Genomic DNA, 23,927 nt, shown 5'->3' on the forward strand with positions numbered 1-23,927 from the left:
TAGCACAGAAAGTGGCTCCTGGTTACCTTTCAGGGAACCTATTTTATTTTATTTTAGGAAAAGCTGCCAAATGGTTTATTTTCAGAAGGTTGATTCCCCTGCTCCTTCCCAGTTTGTCTAGGAATGTACTGGATATCCTCCCACAGTGTCCCTTAGCTGTTATGTAGCACTTGACCTGAAATTAGAGTTCATGTTTTGCCTGAGATTCAACCTCTGAACAAACTGGAACTGCTGTTTTTGAACAGAGCTTGCATCTGATGCAGCTTCCTCTTACTTGCTGAATTTATCTGATTACTGTCAGATTATGACCATAATGTCATTATACTAATAGAAAAATTTGGACAATTAGTTCTCTTTACAGCACAGCAGTGCTGTGCCATGAAAAGCAAAATCTTGCCCTTGGTATTGCACCGAGTTCCCAGCAAAGAGCACAAGCTATGATTTCGTAGAAGGTTTGAATGTCTAAATAGAAGTGATAGACTGTAATAGACAACCTTTCCAAGGAATATCTCTTCTGCAGTCCAAAATGGACTGTAAGTGCAAATTCAGATACTTTTATTCAGAAGAATTATTAGCTTTTTTCTTGAGTGTAGCTATTTGTTTGGAATGTGACTGCACATATATCAAGTATGACACCTGCCAGTTTCAGGTCCCTGTTGATTTTTAACAGCCATAAGAGACTCAGAGTTATGGGGTAGGTAGTCAAGTGAGAGCTATGTATTATTCCATTGTGAGGCACTTCTGGTTCAGTGTGATGATAGAACGTTAAATGAAATTCTCCTCTCCTTTTCAGTTTTCTGAACTGCTTATGAAGCCTCAGATACTATTCAGAAAATTGGGATTCAGCAGATAAGGAACCAGCACAACAGAGGAACATGCCAGTGTTTCATTTGAAAAGAAAGTTGGGACATAAGATTCTACTATTATGAGGTATTTTCCTTAGAGTTTTGGGGTTTTTTTGGCTCTCAAAGTTGCAGAAAAGGGGCTTATGTTTGAGTTCATCTAAGGTTGAAAAGGTCAATTTTGTGTGCTTTATTTGCAAATAGTCTCATTTTCCAGCTTGAAGTTGGGTGAATAACTCTTATTTTTTATTGTGCCCACTCCATTCTTTTATTTCTGTTTAAAATACTAGGTAGAAAGTCTGGGATGTATCTGGAAAACTGTGTAGAATATAAACCTTATATTCCAAATTGTAGGGATATTTTTAAAAGTAAAAAATATATTTATTTGTGAACAAGTTCCAATTGACTCCACAATATCTGGCACAGCTGACCATAGAATTTCCAAGAAGCATATTGCACCAGTGTCACTAACTATAGTTGTACACAGGCATCTAAAATTTCCAAAGCACAAACCATATTCTGCATGCTTACATTCTATAGCAAAAACCTTTTACCTCCATTGCAAGCATCTGACTTTTATGACTTCTGGGAAATCTGCTAACATATATCTGGGAGAAAAGTCTGCTCTTTAAAACTGAAGAAAAAAGTTGCAGATGATTTTGAAAGCTTAAGTGCAGCAATATATCATCCAACTTGCCTGCATGGTCCTATTTTGTGAGCAAAGTGAGAAAAAAATAGACCAATATAAACAGAAAGATTGGGATTCTCATTTATTTCATGCAGAAAGATTGTAGAATCATTTCCAAAAGCAATGTGAGTATAATCCTGTCTATCTTTTACTGCCAAAAAAACTGAGAGACTTATTCAGTGAGATTTGCTTGCACACAACACAGGGCTGAAGCTGCAATCATGCAATTTTGGTGTAAAACCCAGATATTTTAATCTTTGTATATCAGTGGTTAAAGTTAATATTTTTTTTTCAGAATGCAACCAAGATAGAATGGGTCATTTTGCCAATTAGCTTTAAGAGTCAACAATTAAAATAATCATAAAGCTTATGGTAGGAAAAAAATCTGTGTTCTCCCACAGGGCTGAGAGTGTCGTAACAGCAGGGATTCTGGCATTTGGATGGGTATATATGTTTTGTTTCTATTGAAATACTTTTAAAACAACCTATGCTTCCTGTGTACATGTTTTCCAATCTCGCTGCTTGGAGGTGAATAACAAAGGCTGAGACAATGCCTTTTGTTATAATAAACTGCCTTTTTGTTATCTTAAACAGTATTATATGCTTCAAATAGTGTGTTTTCTGTGCATAGGTATTTGCATAAGTTTTGTAGGTCAAAAATGCAAATTGCTTTTATTTTGTTTAGGTTTGAATTGATGTGCAAATCATGATCTCAGGAACCTGTATGTTGTTCTGTGTGCTTAGGCTCAACTTGGACACACACTTTCACTAGCTTCATGGGAAAAGTTCAGCTTGAAAATGAGAGCTAGCTCACATGTCAAGCCTTGCCCTTCAGACAGACAGTGTGAACACAACCTTTTGTAACCTCCTGAAAAGGCTGTTTTCACAATCACAGGAAAAAGTAAAGACAGCACGTTGGAGTATTTTTGTTATATTTTTCTTGTCCAACTCCCACATTAGTCAACAGAAATTTTCCCTTGTGAATTTGATGGATTATTTTTATTTCCTTTTGGATTTGTTTTCTGTTAACAGTGTGTGAGTACTGCTCTCTGACTCTTGACTTAAGAGATGTTTCATTTCTTGTTTTAACTCTGGTACCTTTTTCAGAAAAATTGAATGAATGTTATATCTGCTAATGTACTTGTTAAAAAAACACCTTTAAGAATATCACAGGCTGGTACATGTTCAGAAATAATATAAAACTATTGGGAAAGCAGTTGCTGTACTGATACCTGGGTGAATTTGCTGTATTCTTTTACAACCACCAAGGTGTCTTGTTTCCTGCTCTTTCTGAACATTTCTCAGGAGTCTGACCTATTCCAATAATAGAAACTTTGTTGTTGAAGAGTGGCATGGAAAATGTGGGGGGTTTTATATGTTCTGTCAGCAGTTCAAACTGATGTAACATTTCTTTGTAGCAGAAGGCATTTAATTTTTTAAAAGTTTTGCAGCTCTTATGGCAGAGAAGAATCAAGTTTTCTCTGAAATGGCGCAGGCTGCAGTATAACTATGTAAACTTACAGAGTAAACCTGTGGCTGCCTTAAAACAACCAACCAAAGCTGCAAAATGGACAATTGCATGGTTGTGGTGATGAGTCACATCAGTGCAGTGCTTCAGTACTTGTATGTTACAGATGAATCCCACAACTTAAGACTTTACTCAGGCTTGTAGGTTTTTTTAATTCTGTACCACTTTTCCCAGAAGCCAAGGACAATGCAGATAGTTTGCACATACTAATCCTTAAAGATGCTAGTATAAAATACTTCTCTGAGCCCCCAAAATGGGACAGTTACTCAAATGGCACATACACATTTCCACCAGAATTTATACCAGCTATGCTGTTCTGCTGGGATGCTGCTTGAACAGCAGCTCCTGGACTCCCTAACAGTGCCAGAAAAAAAATGTGTTATTGAGCAAGTCTTTCATTTGCAGTACTAGAATTTAATCTTCATGGACTGTCAGCAATATTGTTCAGTCTTCTGTACACAATATATGTCCCTTTTAGAAACAGTCTGTAAATACTTCGCTACAGATTCTCATCCCCTATTGTGAAAGCTGATCTTTCAGATTTTTGATTATGTTACTTCTATGTCTTTCACTGAAGATGAAGGATTGCTGCAATCCATTTTTATAGTCTTGTGGTTTTCTTTGGAAATAAAACCCAGAGTTTTCCTGTCTGACCTCTTTGTAGATTGTTCTCTTGGTAGTGTAATAGTAGTCAATGTTTTTTTCCACAGTTTGTAAAAGGGCACACTTCAGCTTGGTACATCCGTTCAGGTTCTTATTTATTTCTGTTTACACAAAATCAATTTTTATCCTTGTTCAGCTTTAAAGTAGGCCTAGTTTTAACTGCTAGAGCAACTGCTTAAAGGTAAACTCAGGTTTATCTGTTTGTTTACCATATTCTGACTATCCTTGATTGTTCTGCAGAGCCCTGTGTGGTGTTGGTAAACACTACATTTTCTCTTCTCAGTCTGTTTTGATGCCAAGCCCGTTGCTAGAGTTACGCTCAGTGGATTGACAAGGAAATATTGGTGCCTCTTAAACTTTTTTCCTTTTCTTTTGTATCATTCCCTTTAAAGCCTGAATTGGTGTTAGGATCACTCTAAGAGAAGACTGCTCTAGGAGTGCTATTGTAGCTCTGTGTCCAGGCCATCAGCCAGCGTGTTGCTTTAGGGGGCTGCTGGGCTGCTGTGGTTACCTGGCTTCAGCATAGAGAGCTCAGAGGCAATTGCTGGTGACACACCTGTAACTCAACATGTAGCCCTACCTGCTGAGGTCACTGGTCTGAGCCTTTGAGGTGCTGTGTCAGCATAAGGCTGTAAGTGGCATTTTAGGAACTGGTGAGGGAATGAAAGGTAAATCTTAGTTACATAATAGAAAAACTATTTTAAAAAAACATTTGAGCCATCATTTTATTGCCTTAGTCTCCAACTTTTTGTTGGTAATGGGGGAAATTTTTTGCTACATTTGTACTTGTTTGTTGTTAGTGCACGTAATGCAGTCAAGATTCAGGGTATTGGTTCAATGACATTATTCAAAATCAGAGACTTCATAAAAAGCTAAAGAAATAAAGTGAAATATAATTACTGTGCATCTAATCAGTTGTACAGGTCTGTATATGCAGTACCAAAACAAGGAATGGAATAAGTATCTCTCTACCTATGGAGGACATTCTGCAGATGCTTGCAAAACAACCCAAGTATTTACATGTACAGTTAGCAAAACCAAAAAGACTACAAATAGAGTGGTGGTATTAACCTGCAAGGAAAATGCATGATTACTCTAGTTATTTACAGATAAATGCAAGTAATTATTCTGATCATAATCTTGCAATGATTTTTAATAAAATTAGTTGCTTTTGCCTTCAGAATTATTTTTAAATAACCATCTGGTTCTTGGCACGTGCTCTCAGCTGATGGTACTTTGTTTCTATTTTTATTTTGTTCTGCTTATAGTAACCAGGTTTGGGTGTGTTTGGATGTGTGTGAAGAGCTATTACTGGAGAATTGCTTTCTTTGGTATGGGTAAACCACAAGTTAACAGGGGTGGTTCTCTTGCTTCTCCACAGACTATGATGTTGATGCAGGAGAAAAGGTTCTTGAATTTCAACAATTTCTAGAGTTTTGTAACTCTTCTTAACAGGTCAATACTAACTACGAGAGTCTGAACTAGTCTGTGAGAACATATAGATCTGGGAACAGAGAAGTGAAGTAAAGGTTTACATTTTCAGTCCTCCTGGTTCCTGCCAAGTGCTCTTTGGCAGAATGCAAGAAGATGCCTTCCTAAAGTTTCCTAGGACACAATGCAGCCATTCCTTAGAGATGGCATCGTTAGGCACGTGCATTGTAATAAAGTTCTGAACTGCCATGTGGCTATTGTTACTTATGTTTTACGTTTCTTATGACTTTCACTCAGATTATTATTGCCTAATTATAATATTTGCAGTTCAGTGCTCTCAAGAAATGGCAGTTGAGTTAATGAATCTCTCAACTGTTTTTTAAAATGTCTTTTCATTTTTTGGGCTTTCTTTTTATAAACATCTCTTTGAGTTGAAACAAGAATATGTGAAGAAAAATAAAGTGAGTACCTGAAAGACTTTTATGGTAAAGCTTTCAGAGTCCAACTGGCTGAAGTGAGACACAAAAGCTATTTCTCTCTTGGGAGAAACTGAAAGCTAATTCACAAGGGCTATGCTGACAATAGTTCTGCTTCTTTATGAGCTGGTCCTCATCAGTCATATTTATTGTTAACATTTCAAGCTGTGCCTGTAGTAAATTAACCTCTTTTCAATCCTCTTTCACTAATCTTTTCCTACACTACATAAATGCATAAAATGGGAATTGAGTAATACATATTATAATTCTCAGGCTGAATCCTTACACTTATATGAATATATCCAAAATAAAACTTACTTCTTGTTTATGCTCTGAATAAATATGCTAATGTCCTAAACCATACTTCTTCTGATACCATGCCAGAAAATTTATTATTTTAGAAAAGTATTAGAAAACAAGTTTGTTTCCATTTACCACACCATATCAGAGGAAGAGAAAACTAGCATCTCTCTTTCAAGAACACTGTCTGATTGCATTGGCATCTGAGCATACAAGTCATCCTTTTGGATACCCAGTGGCAATAAAAAGAAGGTATTTGTCTACTTTGAAAGAAAAAAAGTAAAAAATAGCGCTCTCAAGCAGTTAGTTTTGATATCTTATGAAAATATTTCTGTATATCACAGACCTTTGATTTATATTTTTGTCTCTAGTTACGAGTCCCCCTAGAATGGATCTTCCCCAAGCCTCCTACCACCTCTCATCAAAAATATGATTTATGATGAAGATAAATGATTACAATAGCATTTGAAACCAAGTCAGTTCTCTCTTTCGTGACAAGTCTTCCTATTCATCAAGTATGCAATTGTTTGCACAATGTTATCAACAACTTTAGTGGAGTTGTTTATCTGCCTAGAATATAGAAATAACTCTAAATGGATAAATTGAGAGGATTTAGGACTCATATATATGTATAAGCCAGTTATACACTGAAATAACAAGACTGTACATGGGCCTGAGCTGTCCATATCTAATGCTTCCTGATGCTGCCATTTCACAGTGGATCTGTATAGAAAAATGGCAGAGGAACCTTAAACTGACGGTTACTTTCAGCTCCTTTGCAAGCCTCTCTCTCATTGCGTGACTCAGATTTTGCTTGTCTATCTCCCTTACTTTCACAGATTAATCACTTACAAAAAGACCGAAAAACATGAGAAACCTTCCCTTTTATTCTAGTAAATGTGACAAAATTCATCTTCTACCCTACCAAGAATGGCTGAGATTACCTGAAACTGTTGATGAAGCTTTACCTTTCCTCAATACAGCACTACTCTTGGGAGCTGCTAAAGGAAATGGTATTCCTTACAAATTGCAAGCCCCTTTTGTCATTATCACAGACAGCAAAGCTTGGTTTACATAAATGAGCTATGACATGAGGTAACCTTTGCAGTGAATGACTATGAGTTTTTCTCATCAATGAATTTCTGTAAGTTTTCCTCTATGCATTTCATGGCCAAGGTCATGCCTGTAGAGGGATGAATAAGCAGAAATATTGAGGAACAGCACACACAAATTTAAATTAAAATTTAAATTCATTTAATCCATGCTACCAAGATTAGTCTGGATAGCATATACACTTTTGGTTTTTTAGCAGTAGAAGGGTGAGAAGGTGAGTGGGAAACAACTCTTACTTTCCTTTCAGATATAAAAACCAAGAGGCATAAAATGAAACTAGCTAATGGGAGATCCAAAACAAATGAAGTTTGGTAGTCCTTAACAACACAGATCATTACCTGCGGATGCCCATCTTTTTTTGGACATAGTGTTGAACTAACAGGACTCTTAATCTAGTCTGCCTGTTCTTTTCTGTGCCATATGAAACAGACTTTTAAATAAAATTCTATTATTAATTATAGGCTTCTTTTCAGGTCAAAACCTAATGTCAAAAGCACGCTTTCTTCCTATTTTTATTTTCAACATATAATTATATATGAGGTTGATCAATTCTAGTTTCTAAGTAACTGACATTTAATTTCTTTTGTGTATTCTGCAGACAGATCAATAGAGCATTCAGCTCTTATAAATGTACCTCTTCACACATAGGGTGTTCTGAAATTTTGAGCTACATGGAGCATTTTAGACAGCTTGATTTTTAATAAGCATATTCTGCACAGGAGGGGTGTGTACCTGATTTTCAAAACTTCCATTTGAAAGAAAAAAAAATAAAATAGCTTTAAAGAAATAAACTGTAGAATGCTTGGAAGTAATCATAGTTTCATTAATTTGATCAGCTCTTTGAAGGAAGGGAAGATATTCTGTGATTTTTATATTTTAATTACAATAATGAGAGACCAAGGTTCATCCCTCTTCTTGAGACTTCTGCCAGCTGTTTTGAGACACTAGTCAACTTGACCCTTTCCCAGATAGTCAGTGACAGCCTTTTGTGTGTGTCTGCATTCAGTCTTACTGAGTTATTGAAGTGTACAGCTGGGGGCAATGATTCAGAATTTGCTTGAATGGCAGTTTGCAGCTCATGTAAGAGGTTTTCTGTAAATGTCCCTGAAGTGAAGGTTTTTGAAAAATGTTCAAATAAGAGGCATCAATGCTCCCAAAAGACATCTGCCCTAGTAGTACCCAAACATGTAATGATTCCTATTCGGAAAGGTACTACGTGACTCCACACAATTTTGCTGCATAGTAGCGCTGCTGTAGTAGTACAGCTACTGCCAAACATCAGAAATGAACACTGTGAAAAACATGTCTTAGGTGTGCTACACAGGGCATATAATTAAACTGTGAAGGCCCAGATTTATTAATGGAATCAAAGGGTGATAGCTGCAAAGACACCACCTCTGGCTGAGAATGAACCTGAGCCAAAGTTTGTGAAGGCAGGAAATGTATTTTGATGCCTCTTGTATCAAAAATGTCATCGATGATGTTATAGCTGGATATCATACCACAGATGAATACTGTTCCAAAAAGTGCATTGAATAGGTTACTGTATCAGGACAAAATTTTGTTTTACATTTTCCTGCTTTTCATTATAAATGAAGAATGTTACACTACAAGTTTTATATCATATTATCATGTCTGAGGCAGGCACTGATCTCACTTGCACAAGTCACTACACAGGTCATTTCTTCACCAGTATAATGTGACTTGTGTTCTGGAATAAATTCATATTCACTTCCTCAGCTATATATATTTAACCTGAAAGTTTCATCTCCCTGATAAGTGACTTCATGTCACCACTTTTTCTAAAATCTGATAAATTGAAGAGATAAAGTTTGATTGCGATTTTATCACTGCTTATTGCAGTGAAGACTATTTTAGCTGATAAGTCTGCTTCAAACAGAGCGAGACCTCTAATCTTATTTACTAATGCAGTGTTTCGTACATACAATCAGTTAAACATCTGTTTTTCCACTTGATTCATTAGCTATCAAATATATATGCATAGATGGTCTCATTTTCTCCAAAGCTTGAATCACACTCATTCAAAATCTGCAGTTTTCCATAAACAGTTAGCAGGGACAGGTGAATCTGCAACAAGTCTTTACAATAATCTTCTACTTTTTTTCATACATGGTATGATTTCCTTTTTTCACCGATCTTTGTTTAATTGTTTTTCTCTCACTAAAATTTTGGGAATATTTCAATAATGCTTAAGCAAAAAGTAAATTAAAATAAAACATAATTAAGCATGGCAAAAGTTACACATTCAGCAGAGAAATGAACATAGAAAATTTTATAACAGATCACTGCAGAACCTCATTAACATGTGTAGACTAATACCCAGGAGATGCCTCTAATTTTTTGATATGATAAACTGCATTGCAGTATTTGTATCAGAATTTAGAAATCTGAGAGTCTTCCTATATACTATTGTTCAGATAGTACTGCAAATACCAGTAAGGGGGTTGGAAAGCTAAATCAGTCTAAAGTCAGTGTTGATGAAGTATCTAGTTAGCACAGAGCTAATAGCTGATAGCTGCTGCTGAGGAGTACTTTTAGTCAAAAGTAAAGATCAGTGGCTTACGTTTCATAGGCACTAATAAAAACAAGGAGCAAAAATGATCAAATAGAGGTGGAGACTGTGCATTTATTTCAATTGTAGCAGATGTCATGCCATTACTTACAGAAAGCCAGTGTAAACTAGACATAACCAAATTTAAAATGGATCCAGCAAATCCTGGAAATACAGAGATTATTTTAGAGTATGAGTACATGATTTGAAAGTTTAATATAAACCTCAGAATCACTAAGTAGTTGTAGATGCATCCTAAAGCAAGAGGAAAAATTACGCTGAAGTCCAGAGCTAAATATAATTTGATATATAAATCTCACTCTTGGAGGAATTGCACTTTTCAATTGTTTTTATGCTTGCTTCAGATGAACAGTGGATGGCTGATGCTGAGTTTTGTCTTCATGTGATACCAAGTAAGAGAGAATGGCTTTTAGTGACCTAACAAGAGGTACTGCTCTGAGAGAAAACATGCATTTGTTTATGATGATTGGAAAAAAAGAATGTATTTTAATTGAATAAACACAGTTCTCTGATCTTCTTCCTCTTTACTAGAAGATACAATGGTGGAAGAGACAATACTTACCCAAACTCTGCTTTTGCTAGATGTACTATATTTAACATTATAACTTCTGGTAACACACAGTTTAATGAATATGAAGTTAAGTAATCTGAGTGATACTCAAGTCAAGACAGGCTTTTGGAATAGCATAGTAAATTAATTAAGGAAAGTGTTAGAGGCAAAGGATACCTAACAAAACGCAAAGCTGTAAGAAGTGATGTTAAATTGCAGGCTGCCATGAATGTCTTTGTCATCTGCAGATCTTCATTAGAAATTTAGGAGCAAAAACACCTTATAATAACAGAAACTAAAATGCAAATGAACAGAGATTTACTTATGATATGAGAGAGAGACACTTTTCATTTCATGCTCAAAGACACAAATAAAACAATCAATAGTATGACACCAGACTCTTTTCCAAGAGCCACCTAACATTTAAAGTTCCTTAGCCTTGATTAAAACAAGACAGTTATCATTCCACAGGATTAATGTGTTTCACAGGTACCTTTGCATTTAAGCCACTGCTGAAATAGGCAAAAAAAAATTTCTATTGTATATAGTTTAAATCCTTTCCAAGAACTGATCTGAAGATACCTGTCTCTGGGACAATTTGTCTTGATTTCTTACATGAATTCCCTTATATTTCAGGATCCTTTTGTGGCTGAGTTCATATCTCTCTACAGAGTTTTCACGGTTTTCATTATGGTTTAATTTTACTTCCCAGAAAAGTGAAGAGTGATCTGCATGAGATTTTGGCTTGTTCTTTAGTGATTCTGATTTTGCTTGATCTTTATGCAAAGTAAAGAAAAAAAGTAGTAGATCTTCAATTTCATGTCAATGATGCTGATGTAAAGTTTAAATTACTCAGATTCAGACCTTGGCTACCACATATTTTCTGTGTGATTTTGGTCAAGATGTTTATATTATAACTCAACTAATAGTTACAGGGCTGTGTCACTGACTTCTGATGGATTTTTGATCCGAATCATATCCTCAGCTTGTCTACTTTAGAGCAGCTTCACTGGAGTAAAAAGTTTTTACCGTATAGGACATGGCTGGTTCTGTGTTAGTAAACCTCCACTGGGGTAATGGTAAAAATGCATGCCTTGCTTTGAAGAGGCAGTAAGATGTCATCCACAAACATATAAATGCATCTAAAAATAAGAGACTTTACTTGCATTCAGCTTTCTTTTTCCTTTTTTCTTCTCTGCATACAAATTTGAGAATGTGCCCATGAGAAATTACCCATTAAAGTTGCTTTCTACAATTTTACAGTAAAATTCTAATTTAAAAAAAATCCTTCCTAAATGAAAGTGTTGTTTTCTGATACCTCTGGTGATGTAGAAATTGGAGCTGGTTTACACTCCATCTCATCCCTTCAGCATTCTTGTTATACAAGAGCTAATTTGTGTGGAAATGAGAGAACTGATATTCTAGCCAGCTCATTAGGTGCAATTAAAAGAAAACCATCCCTCAGGGTCAATGAAATATCACTACCAGAGAAATAATTGTTCATGTTAGAGGGCTATCTTCCCTTAAGTATAATAATGTTTTAATGGCAAATATTTTTCATACACTTATTGCGGTTCTATTTGAAACAACACACAATGAAGGAACACTCACTTACTTGAAAGAAGCATTTGAATCTAGCCTTCTATCTGTTCTTTTTAACAGAACCTGCCTACCACAGAGTGGAAACCTGCTTTTAGGAAGTTGATTTTCAAGTGTCACTTAAATAGTTTTGTAATTCAATATTTTTTATTTTTAATGTAGTTTTCTGTGATAGAAAACAGAGCATTAAAGACTACAGCATAATAGCTGGATGAAGTTAATGACTGTATACTTATATTGAAAGATAAAATTTTGCAGTATAGATAATATTACAAAATACCTAATATAATGATACTTGAAGTCACTAATCTGAAATGATTCCTCAAAACAAAATTATGAAAGTTATGTTGAGATGAATTCTTTTGAGACCTGTAATACTCTTGCTTGCCCTCAAGCACAGGAGTATTTGGAAGCATGCAAGTACAGAGGAAGAGCTTATATATTTTTGGGTATGCAGATCAATCTACTCCATCCATCCTTGAAGCTCTGACATGCTAATTCAAGAGTGTCTTTTCTTCTTTTTTTCTCAGATATTTAAAAACAGAACAAACACCTTTTCCTCATGTTCAATATAGACTTGTTTATTATGATACACTATCAAGAGTTTTGTTCATTTTCTATTAAATGGTCTGCAGCCATGTCCTCAGGGAGACTAGAATTTAGCAGATCTCAGTGATAGTAAAACATTCCTAATGTTCATCCTAAATGTTTCATTTGTTCTGTTTCACCTTAGTGCTTCTAAAATTGTCCTCTTATACCTTTCTCAGTGATGTCCAGTGTTCTTTGGAAAAAAAAAAAAAATTTTTTTTTGTCTTTTTTTTTAATCATACAGAGCATGCTTCTAATTTTAAATTCTACACTCCTTCATGTTGTAATCCAGTGTTCCACAGAAGAATGACAGATAACTTTACAGAACTGAAAATAATTGCTGTGATTACATTAAATACTGAAGTATAATTACTATGTGAAAGCTATAAGAAAGCCTATTTGATCAGTTGCTTCTTTGCAATAAGACTCACTCTTTCCCAGAACAGCAAGATGACTTAATTTGGTGTATGATGAAGAAAAACATTTTTAAATGACAGATTAATTTCTTTCTCTATTGATCAAAGTTGCAATTACTAGAGCAATTAAGTTCTTGATCTCCGTTAGGGTGCAAGTAAAATCAACAAAAGTTAAAAACGTCATGGTGTTATTTTTTTGCAATGAAATGGACTAGCAGTAGCTGTCAAGAAGTTTAGCAGTGAATCATGCTCTGTTACAGGTACAGAAATCATTCTGTCCTTTTGAAACATATGCATGACAAGTACAGAAAATTGTAATATATCATCCTAAGAGATATACTATTTCTGGTATTCACCTATTAAAACTGACCCAATTGGTCTTTGGATTCAGAACGTCTTCTTCCAGTAAATCAGATAACAGATTTTTACACAACTCGTGTATGGTCACATTAGGCCTCAGATTGCATTAATGAGTATCCCTATCAAAAGCCAAGTTATATGATAAATAATTTATAAGGCCCGAATATGTATTGTATACATGTGCTACATAAATTTACAATAGATTTATCTAGATACGTAGTTTTAAAGGAGCAGTGTAAATAAAAATATACTGCTTTGCCCTATGTTATCGAAGGCAAAGTTATTTGAATTTAATATCGTACTTTTGTTAGTGAGCATGAGGTTTGGTTTCAGTGCCTCAGACTATCACAGATTGTCTCCTTTTAAACCTGCGATATCCTAGAAACACTCAAACTAAAAAATGAGAAAAAAACTTCCATGCTCAGGATAAACCTTAATTATGCTTATTTCTATGTTGCTGCTATCAAAAATGGAAATTGTTTTTTTCAACTCATTGCATATATGGCTCTCTAGAGTAACGTAAAAATATAGTCCACTACAGGGTCTTGCAGAATCCTGATTCTTCTCATTCTGGCAGCAAATAAAATTGTATGTATACTTATCCTAATTATTTGCTTGAATCTAGACGTGCTTCCATATTCTTGGTCTTATGGGAAAGCACTTCTAGATTGTTCTTGCTCTTCTCATTAAAAATTTCTTCTAATTTTAAGTTACCATTTAACTATATATAATTTATATTGATTTGTTCTTGTGCCAGCAATGTCCATGGGCAAAAATATCTTAAACACCTCTAAATCAGTGATTTTGGGAATGAGTAAGAAACGTCAGTGGAGTGCCTCATTCTGCTTCTTACACTGTAATTGACAGATAAAGAGCAACAATATTCAGCCTTTCTTCATGACATGATATCCAACAGGACTGTTCACTATTATTAACCTATGCATAAAAATGTTAAACTTCAGCTAATAAGATGTAAAAGCATTAAGATCTACAGATAAAAATTCTTTTTGAAGACCTAGGAAAAAAGTAATTTTTGAGCCAAAGATCTTACGTTACCTCCCAGCAACCTGGGGAAATTATCTAGTTAAAATTCCTGAAAATATGCATTTCTGTCTGATTATCACATATCATTTATTTGGAAATATAATGTTGGCAACATCTCTGATACAAAATCTTTTGTTCCTTATTTACTGTGCCAGGATCAATGATTGCTGATACTATCAAGAAGCCTATGAAAATATTTGCCCTGGAAAGAGGTTAAGAGTGAGGAAATATTAATGTGAACTTTAGGCAGTGAATAAGCTACAGAAAAATCAAATGATACCCTTAATAGAACAGAAGCATTGTCTTATGAATTATTCTGTTTCTGTAGCTTACATCGACAAACCTGAACCTAATAACATGCCTTACTTCTCTTCCCCTCTGCCCCCAATTTTAGTTCCCTTATAGAACACAGATGCATGTTCTAATAGACAGAAAATTCATATACAGATATATTTCCATTCTTATATAGCCTGACTCTCATGTAATTCTTTTTATCACTCACTTGGTCTTTTTTACTCCAAACACTTTTTGTTCCATATAACTGTGCTCCCTTCTAGGTGTACGTAGGCTGGTTTAAATTTAATACACAACGAAGTATTTTGTGTTTATTAAAAGCATTTCAACCAATATACAATTGAAATTCTCAAGGTTATGAACAGTTGGGCAAAAAGTCTTTATGCTACTCATTGGGCTAGGAGTAGCAACTGCTGCTGAGATTTTACAGTATGATTTCATGGAAGATTAGGAAATGTCTTTCTCTTGGGGTAGTCATGGTATCTGAATTCATCATATCCTCTATAAATTTAATGCAGATATATCAGTCTTTATGTCACTATTATCACTTTACAAATGTAGTTGGTGATGTATTTAATACAATTTTCAATGTAATTATCCTAATAATACATCAGAAAAATAGGAAACTTATGTTGTCTTCATTTTGCCAAAAGGAAACCAAATTGCAGAAGTATGTCATATCCCACACAAAATAATTATGACTTCAGTTAGTAAGTCTCTGATGTCATACTAAGTACCATAATAGTAATTTACCCACTGCATTATTTATCATCTTGAAAGAGAAAGAAAGAAACAGAATTTTCTTTGCATTTGTTTTAATTAAATAATAGCAGTTTTCCATTAGAAAAAAGGGATTCTTCCACTGACTGTGAATAATAGTCATTGGAGAAGGCTTTAGAAGATGATTCTTATCTTCTAATACCTCATGGAAAATGATACAGCTGCTGCTGTTTTCATGTAGTATAAATACTGGTTTACTTTAGCTTGTAGTTAAAGTAGTGCATAGATAAGTACAAAAAATATTTGTTAACATGCAGTACTCATAAGCCAACATGTTTACCTTCTAAATGCTAATATAAATCCCTTGACAAAAGGCAGAACTTCAGCAACAGCAATAATACCTCTTGTAACTTCAGAGATAAAATAGATAATGTGCTGCAGTCTAGGCAGAATTTGGTTTTATACCAGATAAGCTATTTTGCACAAAGTTGAGCTAGCCGTCTGTCCTAGTTTCAAATTATTTGCTTCACTTCAAATGTCTATCAGTGACTGATAATCACTTTCAACAATGATTTTTTCACACAGCATTTTTTCCACAAATAAATCCAAAGCCATGTTAATTTGTACTCATTATACTAAATTTTTCTGCTAATGTCAGACAGTTAGTTAAGCATTTGAAGTTATACCAGCATTATGGCATATGGAAAGTTGTTCAAAAGGTGTACTCTAACAGACTATTGTTCAATCTCTCCCTAAAACTCTATGGAGGATACTTTTTTCACTAGTATACTGACATACATCCAGCTTCTTATGCAAATGTTCCCAAGATGCATCGTAATTAGCTGCTTTTAGTTACAGATCATTTCAAAGGGTCTTACATAGAACCAAGAAACATCTGAAAATCACCAGTTACTAGCCAACAGAACAAAAGAGATTACTAAATTGGCATGAGCTATATTGGACAATAAATAGATTGCTTTTATTGCACTCATTTGCATTCACTTTGACATTACAAGAGAGAAGATGCATAAATTTATTTTACTCCATTTAACAAGGCTTTCATTTCTTACAGAGGATAGTCTGAGGTAGTTTCTTTACTGTATATACACCCTATGTGTTCACATGAGGTGTGTAATACTATCTAATCTAGAATAATTCTGATATTCACTTGCTTGACCTTCTACACACCATCTAAATCAGTAGATTTACTGTGTATCAGATTGCACAATCAAGAGCAGCGCCTTCTCTGGGAGGTGGATTTCAGTAAGAGCCAATAAGGATGAAACAGCTGGTGGCATGAACCCTTAGAAGGTGGCCTCATTCAGTCTGAGCCTTACCTAATTAAGTAAAACAAAACTGAAGGGCAAAAGATTGAGGGCTACATTAATGAAGCAATTGTTTATCTCAAGCACTCATGCTATGAAAAACTAATTTCTGGAGAGATGGTTTAATGGTTTATTCTTTAACAACTGTAATTTTATCCTTCATGTAGTTAGTCTAAATATAACAGGCTAATAATGACTAAATGGCTATCAACAGCTCCTTTGAAAAGAATTTGGCAAAGATCAGGAGTACTGTGAAGAGTGTGCTTCTCCCCCTCCATAATCTTCATAGACAGAGGGGTTCTATTCCTCAAGACTGCCAATCTACCATTTTTAGAGTATCATTTTCATTGCTGTTTCAAAACATAATATGAAAATACAGAGTTCTATCTCTTCCTTCATGTAGGTTGTATTTATCACAAAATTAGATGGCATTATTTTTACAAGACATACTAAGTAATCGGATAATAACATTAACTCATGTTTCCCACAGCAAAATGTATGGATGGCACAAACATGCTCTTTGAAGACAGTAAATTCTCAGATCAAATGCAGTAATATTCAAGCATGCTGAGAAGGGATATGAAAGAAACCATTTCTACTTATTACTCTTCATCTGAAATTGGTCAAAACTAGCAAGCACAGCACAAGTGGCCAACTTAGTGTCAGGGTCATGTGATTTGGAAATACTTGGTAAACAAAGAAAGATACAAACATATTTATTACCCATTATGCTTTAATCAAACTCTTGCGATAGTGAGCTCTGCACTTGTGGAAGGGGATAAATACATTAAAAATGTGTTTTATCCTGGGTCTTTTCCATGTGGCATTATTAGTATTTTATTAGAAAATAGCCCTTACATTTTAATACCAGCCTGGGTAGCAGCATTCTTTTACCTTCATTTCCACATTGTTTCTTCTACAGATATTAACGTTAAGACACATTTCATTAGCATGGAGCTATGTAGATTTTCATATTTGGAATAATCTGTGTGCTGCTTGAGTTTCGTAGTATTTTGGCAGTTTGTCACTGTGATATGTCTTGAAGCTAATGGAAACGAAACAAGTGTTATGCTCCAGCTCAAAATGCTGGAGGCTAACGTACAACTTCACTGTTTCTAACACTGTTTAGGGATTCATTATATAGTTCTCAAGATACCCACCAGTTCTTAAGAAGCAGAAGTGATGATGTTAAGTATATGGGACTCAAACCCACAGCCAGAGAAAGGAAAGTGTTGGCAATTCCCTTGCTACTGCAGAGGGCATAATTAGTCTTTCCTGCCTTTCTTTGTACTCTTTTAGGTGTGTAAAAAACACAGGAAAATTACTCTTAAACTAAGCAGGAGGCTTATACTAGGTGTAAACCCAGGTTGATAATATCAGTTTCAGTAAAGTGTTGGTCAGGGTGAAAATACTTACATTATGCCACTGGCTAATTTAGCTATGGTGGTGGCCACCCTGTACATTCTTGTGTCTCAAAGTCACTGATTCTTCAAGGGATCACAAAAAAATCAGGAAACGGGAGTGAGTGCACTTTGAGTAAGATTATCTAAAGAAAATAAATGAAGACTTTAGGGCTTGAATATGTACTTTGAATAGACAAGAATAACATGGATTTGTTTGTTTATTCATATGTTCATACAATATTTAATACTGGGACTAACAATAATTAATGAATTTTGGCATACTCTTCACAGTCTGAGTTATGAGAGCTGACATAACTGATAGTTATGTGGCATACAGGCTTTATAAAGAATGGCATAATATATTTCACTCACATCTCTATAATATGATAGTAAACAGATACTAGTTATGAATGTGAGGAACATTTGTAGAGAGTCCATGAGGGAGTACAGAGTCCATTTTTGCTAGAGCTGAAAGATAGTAGCAAGTATGTTAAATAAATCCATTATACCAATGTATTATTTCCACAAACACTTGCTTTTATTTTTTCTGAATAGTATGTTTGTTGCCATCAAGATATTTGTCTTATTGCTTATGCAGTACTTTCCACTCCTTCACCCTTAGAAACAGCTGCAGAGTCTCCAAGGCAGTACATTGTCTTCTGACCAGCAACAAGGCTGAGAGCAGAGGTCTACAATTCTGAGCACACTTTCTAGGGGTGGGACACGTTGGTGTGGAAGGCAATGATAAGAAGGAATTTCTTCCATCCTCAGAGTCTTCCTTCAAAGAATTATCTCTTTGAACTCTATTTCCAACTTGCTTTCACATTGTTCACACCTGCCTCCCCCTCCAAGACATAACAACTGAACCACTTATACCCCAAATTCCCAATACCAGAACCAAGAGTTCTTGCTGAGCCTAAGAGTCGCTGAAATGATTTCAATCCCAGATGGTGTCAGCCCCACATTTTCTACCAACTACTGTCCTGGGCACACTTGCTTTTGCTAGCAAGATAGGCTCCACTGGGGGAAGTTTTATTTCAGTTATTGCAAATTAACACAAACTTCAAATCACTGATTTGGATAATGGAAAAGGAGAAAGCAAGCAATTCAACGCTTAGGTAAACACCTTTCCTCCTCCCTTCTCAGTTTGAGCTGCCTTTGCTTTTACCACAGGTTACATGCAGTCTGTCCCAACCCCTTTGGTGAGGCAATGGGCAGTGCAGGAGGGTGAAACCGTGTACAGAACAGTTTGCTGCTTCTCTCTCTTTTCATTTGGTTTCTTCCACACTTTTTGAATCTCAGTCTTCCTGCCTTGGCATGGATTGAAGGGCAACATATCATTCCTGTTCTCAAGACAAACTAAGCAAATGTGGTGGCCTACAACAGGATTACAGCACTGGTGCATAAGGGAAAAGCAACCAATGTCATAAACCTAGACTTGTGCAAAGCATTTGACACTGTCCTGTGTGACACTCTTGTCTCTAAATTGGACACACGTGGATTGGACAGATGGACCACTCAGTGAGTAAGGATTTGGCCTAGTGGTCACACTCAAAGAACTGCAGTCAATGGCTCGAATTTCCAAGTGGAGAGCAGTGACAGGTGTTATTCCTCAGGGGTTGGTGTTGGTACCAGTGCTGTTCAACATCTTTGTCAGTGACATGGACAGTGGGATCAAGGGCACCCTCAGCAAGTTCACCGACGGCACCCAGCTGTGTGGTGCAGTGACACGCTGGAGGGAAGGGATGTCATCCAGAGGGACCTGGACAGGCTGGAGAGGTGGGCCCAGGCAAAACTCCTGAAGTTCAGCAAGGACAAGTGCAAAGTCCTGTACATGGGTCAAGGCAATCCAAAGCATAAATACAGGTTGGGCAGTTAATGGATTGAGAGCAGTCCCACGGAGAAGGACTTGGGGGTATTTGTTGGTGGACGAGCTCAGCATGACCTGGCAATGTGCAATCACAATCCAGAACAGTAGTAGTTCACTTATATGTTTGAAGATGTCTAAAAACGTTGTCTTTGCCATTACATGCTCGATACTTTTCAGAAGAACGGTCCTGCTCATCACTCAATACATGCTTGTGGAGGAGTGCCTGAAATACTGGAACAGTCACAGCTCATGGGCAGATGGAAATTGCAGGAACTGCATGTGCCGTTCTCATTTTCAGGTCAGGTTTGCATGGAAATGGGGGATTTCTGAGATATTGGAAATGTTACGGTCAACTTACAGTGCCTTTCACTATGACAGACTTGGTTAGCTGTGTTCAGTGCCTTAACTGATGAGGATACTAAGTACACAAGTTTTTAAATAATTCAGGGTTGTTGTGTATGCTGCATCCTGATAGGAGAGAAAGCAGAATTGTGTATGGTTGAGAATGTGTTATTAATTAAGTGATTACAGAAACAATGTCTTTGTCCTGCTTTGTACCTCATGAAAGCTATTAGCTTCTTAGTGTCAGAAGGAGAAGGAAAGGGATGTTTTCATTAGTGGGTGTAAACTATAGCTGCCAGCACTGTGAAGTGCTCCTTGGGTATTGCAACTAGAACATACGTATTGCAGTAGAGATAAGGGATGGTAAAGGTCAAAGAAGTCTGCTCTGTGCCTCTTTAGATATCATCACAGTATGATATGAATAAATTAGAACAGCAGAAACTGTTTTTCATATATGTAAACTGCTAAATAAACTCCTTGAAGATAAGAAGAAAATGGTTCTGCTTCCACTGGGTCTGCTTTGAGTATAAAAAGCCCTTTTTGTTTAGGTGTTGATGTCATGAATTAAAAAAAAAAAAAAAAAAAAAAAAAAAAAAGGAAACAATGACCCACATTAACTTTTGAGCAGTTTTAAATATGCTATAAGGACCACTTCCAGTATATAAACTAAATTCTGTGTCCATAAACACAAAGCTACAACAGTCTGACTTCAGTCTGGATTAATGGGAAATGACAGAGTGAATGAAAATTTCAGTTATACCATCAGATATACAGTAAGAGGTACTTTTATTCCCTATCTAGTTCTGGAAGACTAGATGTGAATGGTAAGTGCTATTAAGCAGAACTGTGCATTGGATATGGTTAATCATTAGAAAGGAATAGAGGATTTGTTACTTTCCAAGACTGGTAGTAAAACCATTCGTAGAATTTTGACCAGGTACTGTGTTTAAGGCTCAGAATTTTCTTTCCTGTGGCACTAGTAAGTCCCAAAGCAGCCCATGAAATTTCCTTTCCCTCTAGGCTAGCCTGTGAAAGTCACTGCTTCTAAACTTTCTCTTGTACTTTGTGGTTACTGATGATCAAATGACAGGTTGATAGAAACACTCCTAGGAGCTTCCTCTAAATGATATAATGGGATTAGATAATGACACTTAACAGATTTCTGATGGATTCTGCTGGACAAAGTTGGTAAATGGTGTCACATAGTGACTGTTCCTTTGTCTTTCCCTATCTCTCTAGAAATAGAATAGGCTGCATAAGCAGTAGGTATCTCTTCTCCCTCTAGAAAAATATATAAAAATTGATAAACATTGATTTCATTGCTTCTGACCAACCCTGGGCATATGGACTGATATAGTCTTTCACTCTCCCTTTATGCAATCTGATTCAGTTGTGACTCTAAAGCTTTGCAAATTTAAGCATGTTGTGGTTTGAGCCTGGTCAGCAGCCAACCACCACGCAGCCACTCTCTTTCCCTTCTCTTCCAGCAATAAGAAGGGATAGAGAGCCAGGCTTCGGGTTCGAGATAGGACTGGGATGGGGAAAAATTCCCCTTTATGGTCACGAGCAAAAGGCAGACTCATTAGGGGAAGGAAAAAAAGAACATACATTTATTACAGACACTAACAACACATAACAGAGTAGGACAGTGAGAAGCATTGCCACATCTTGAGAACACCTTCTCCCCACCCCTCCCTTCTTCCCGGGCTCAGCTCTGCTCACGATATCTCTACCTCCTCCCCACAGTGGCACAGGGGCAGGGAATGGGGGGTGCAGTCAGTGCTGCCACTTCTTCCATCTTCAGTGCGGGGAGCTTCTGGAACCTGTTCCCCCTGCTCCGTCGTGGTCCCCCTCTCACAGGAGACAGTTCTCCACAAATTTTCTCCGACATGAATTCCTCCCACTGGCCACAGCGTTCCCCACACTGCTCTGTCGTGGGTTACCAACTTTCTCGGACTGGATTCTCTCCCACGGCTGCAGCCCTTCCTGAGCTGCTCAGGCGTGGGACTCCCCTGCATGCTGCAATCCTCCCAGTGCTGAATTACAGCAGCGGGGCTACCTTTTCCCATGAGACCCCGGCCTTCTTCGGGCACAGAACCTTGATCATCTGAGCAGGAGCAACAGGCCCTAAATCAATGTCTGCTCCACCGTAGATCTTCATGGGTGGCAGGGGGGGGCCGCCCTGCCGTCTCACCACAGGATACAGGGGGGTCTCTGCTCCGGCACACCTCCCCCCTCCTTTCTTCCTCCGTTCCTCCACTGACCTTGGTGTTCACACAGCTTCAGCAACTCCTTCTCACAAGTCCCACTGCTCATCACCACGTCCTTTCTTAAATACGTTATCGCAGAGGTGCAGCCGATTGGCTCAATTTCCCAAACAAAGGTGGAGCTGGCTTGGAGCTGGGGGAGCTTCGAGAAGCTTCTCACAGGGGGCTGCCCCTATAGCCCCCTCCCCTGCCACCAAAAAACCCCACCACTCACTCAATCCAGAACAAGGTGTCATGGCTTGTTCTGTCCAGAATGTTAGGCATGGCCAGACTGACTAAAACATGGAATTTGTAGAGAAAAAATAAAAAAAAAAGTATGATTTTTCAACAGCTGTTATCGGGATGCATTTTTCTCTCACTCTGATTTGGTTTTCTTTTTGTAGGAGTGACCTTGTCAAGGCTTTTCAGAGAAAGGGTCCATGAGCAGTGGAAAGAATTACTTATTCACTAATACAATCAGCAGTAACTTCATTCAAGAGAAATACCTATGTTACAGTTGGAGAGCAGAATCTTATGTGTACTTTAACATATTGCCATAATAATTAATATGGTTGTTTCAATTTTAGCCTCTCTTGTACTTCTGTATTGTATTTTGCCATTAACAGAGATGATTGTGGTCAGCAAATTAATTTCAAAAGAGACTTCTAACTTCAGTCTGAGATTAGCACATTAGATGGAAGTAAAATCTTCCCAAGTTTTATCTGAATGAATAAATTCATTTTTTCACATTTGGTAAAATTATTTTGTATTGAACTACTGAACAGTACTATTTTTATTCTGTAATTAGTTTGTAGGATGATTAAACTTTGCAGAGAATTAATTTTCAAGTAGTCTACCTTGGAAATGTGGCCTGTTTTTCTTACAGTCACATTGACATTCCTCTGCCTAAGTAATGAGCTTTCAATTCCAAAATATCTTGTCTCTACAAATGTCCCTTTATACACGTCATGAATAACATCATAAAACAATCTGAACTTTGAGAAGAAAATGGCATAGCATTTATATCTCTTCATATGCTTTTTAAATAAATAGGCACTGATTCTGTCATGTTTTGAGAGCTGCTTGCTGTTGCTGATACAGATTTCTTGATTGAGCAGCTATTGTCTATATGTAGCATAGGTGTAGGTAGGGTAGCAGGAGGATTTTTGAGAGGAGTACGACTTATGGGTTTTATTGCTGGTCATAGTCACATAGGAAATCTTTAGAATGGGGACATGCAGAAAAGGTAGATGAGAGTTTCAGGATATTTCTGAAAGCGATAAGGGAAATAAAACCCGCTGGCATAGTTACTGTGCCAGAGGGAAAAAGGAAGGTGAGAAAGGCATGTTTCCTGCTCATTTTCAGCTTTGATTAGCTTTAAAATACAGCTGTTTCCTTTGGTTTTCAGTGGTTTATAAAAGATTTTATAGTGATAGATAAGGACTTGCAAGGTTGAGAATTTGATGTTAACTAAAGGTAAATGGAGAACTAAGAAACACTGTGAAATAAGAAAACTGAAAATGAAGTCGCTGTTGT

The 23,927-nt window shown here is 36.6% G+C and overlaps 1 protein-coding gene across 1 annotated transcript in view; it reads left to right on the forward strand.

Moving 5' to 3' along the window:
- The first annotated feature begins 911 nt into the window (after positions 1-911).
- The window catches only part of TFPI (tissue factor pathway inhibitor), a 98,379-nt gene continuing 75,363 nt past the window's right edge, over positions 912-23,927 (forward strand). Inside the window, exon 1 of the mRNA XM_032995268.2 lies at positions 912-930. The gene's annotated coding sequence lies outside the window, so the exon portion shown is untranslated. The remainder of the gene's footprint in view (positions 931-23,927) is intronic.

This window comes from Tyto alba, unplaced genomic scaffold, assembly GCF_018691265.1.
Source record: "Tyto alba isolate M040663 unplaced genomic scaffold, T.alba_DEE_v4.0 Super-Scaffold_7, whole genome shotgun sequence".
Classification (NCBI taxonomy): domain Eukaryota; kingdom Metazoa; phylum Chordata; class Aves; order Strigiformes; family Tytonidae; genus Tyto; species Tyto alba.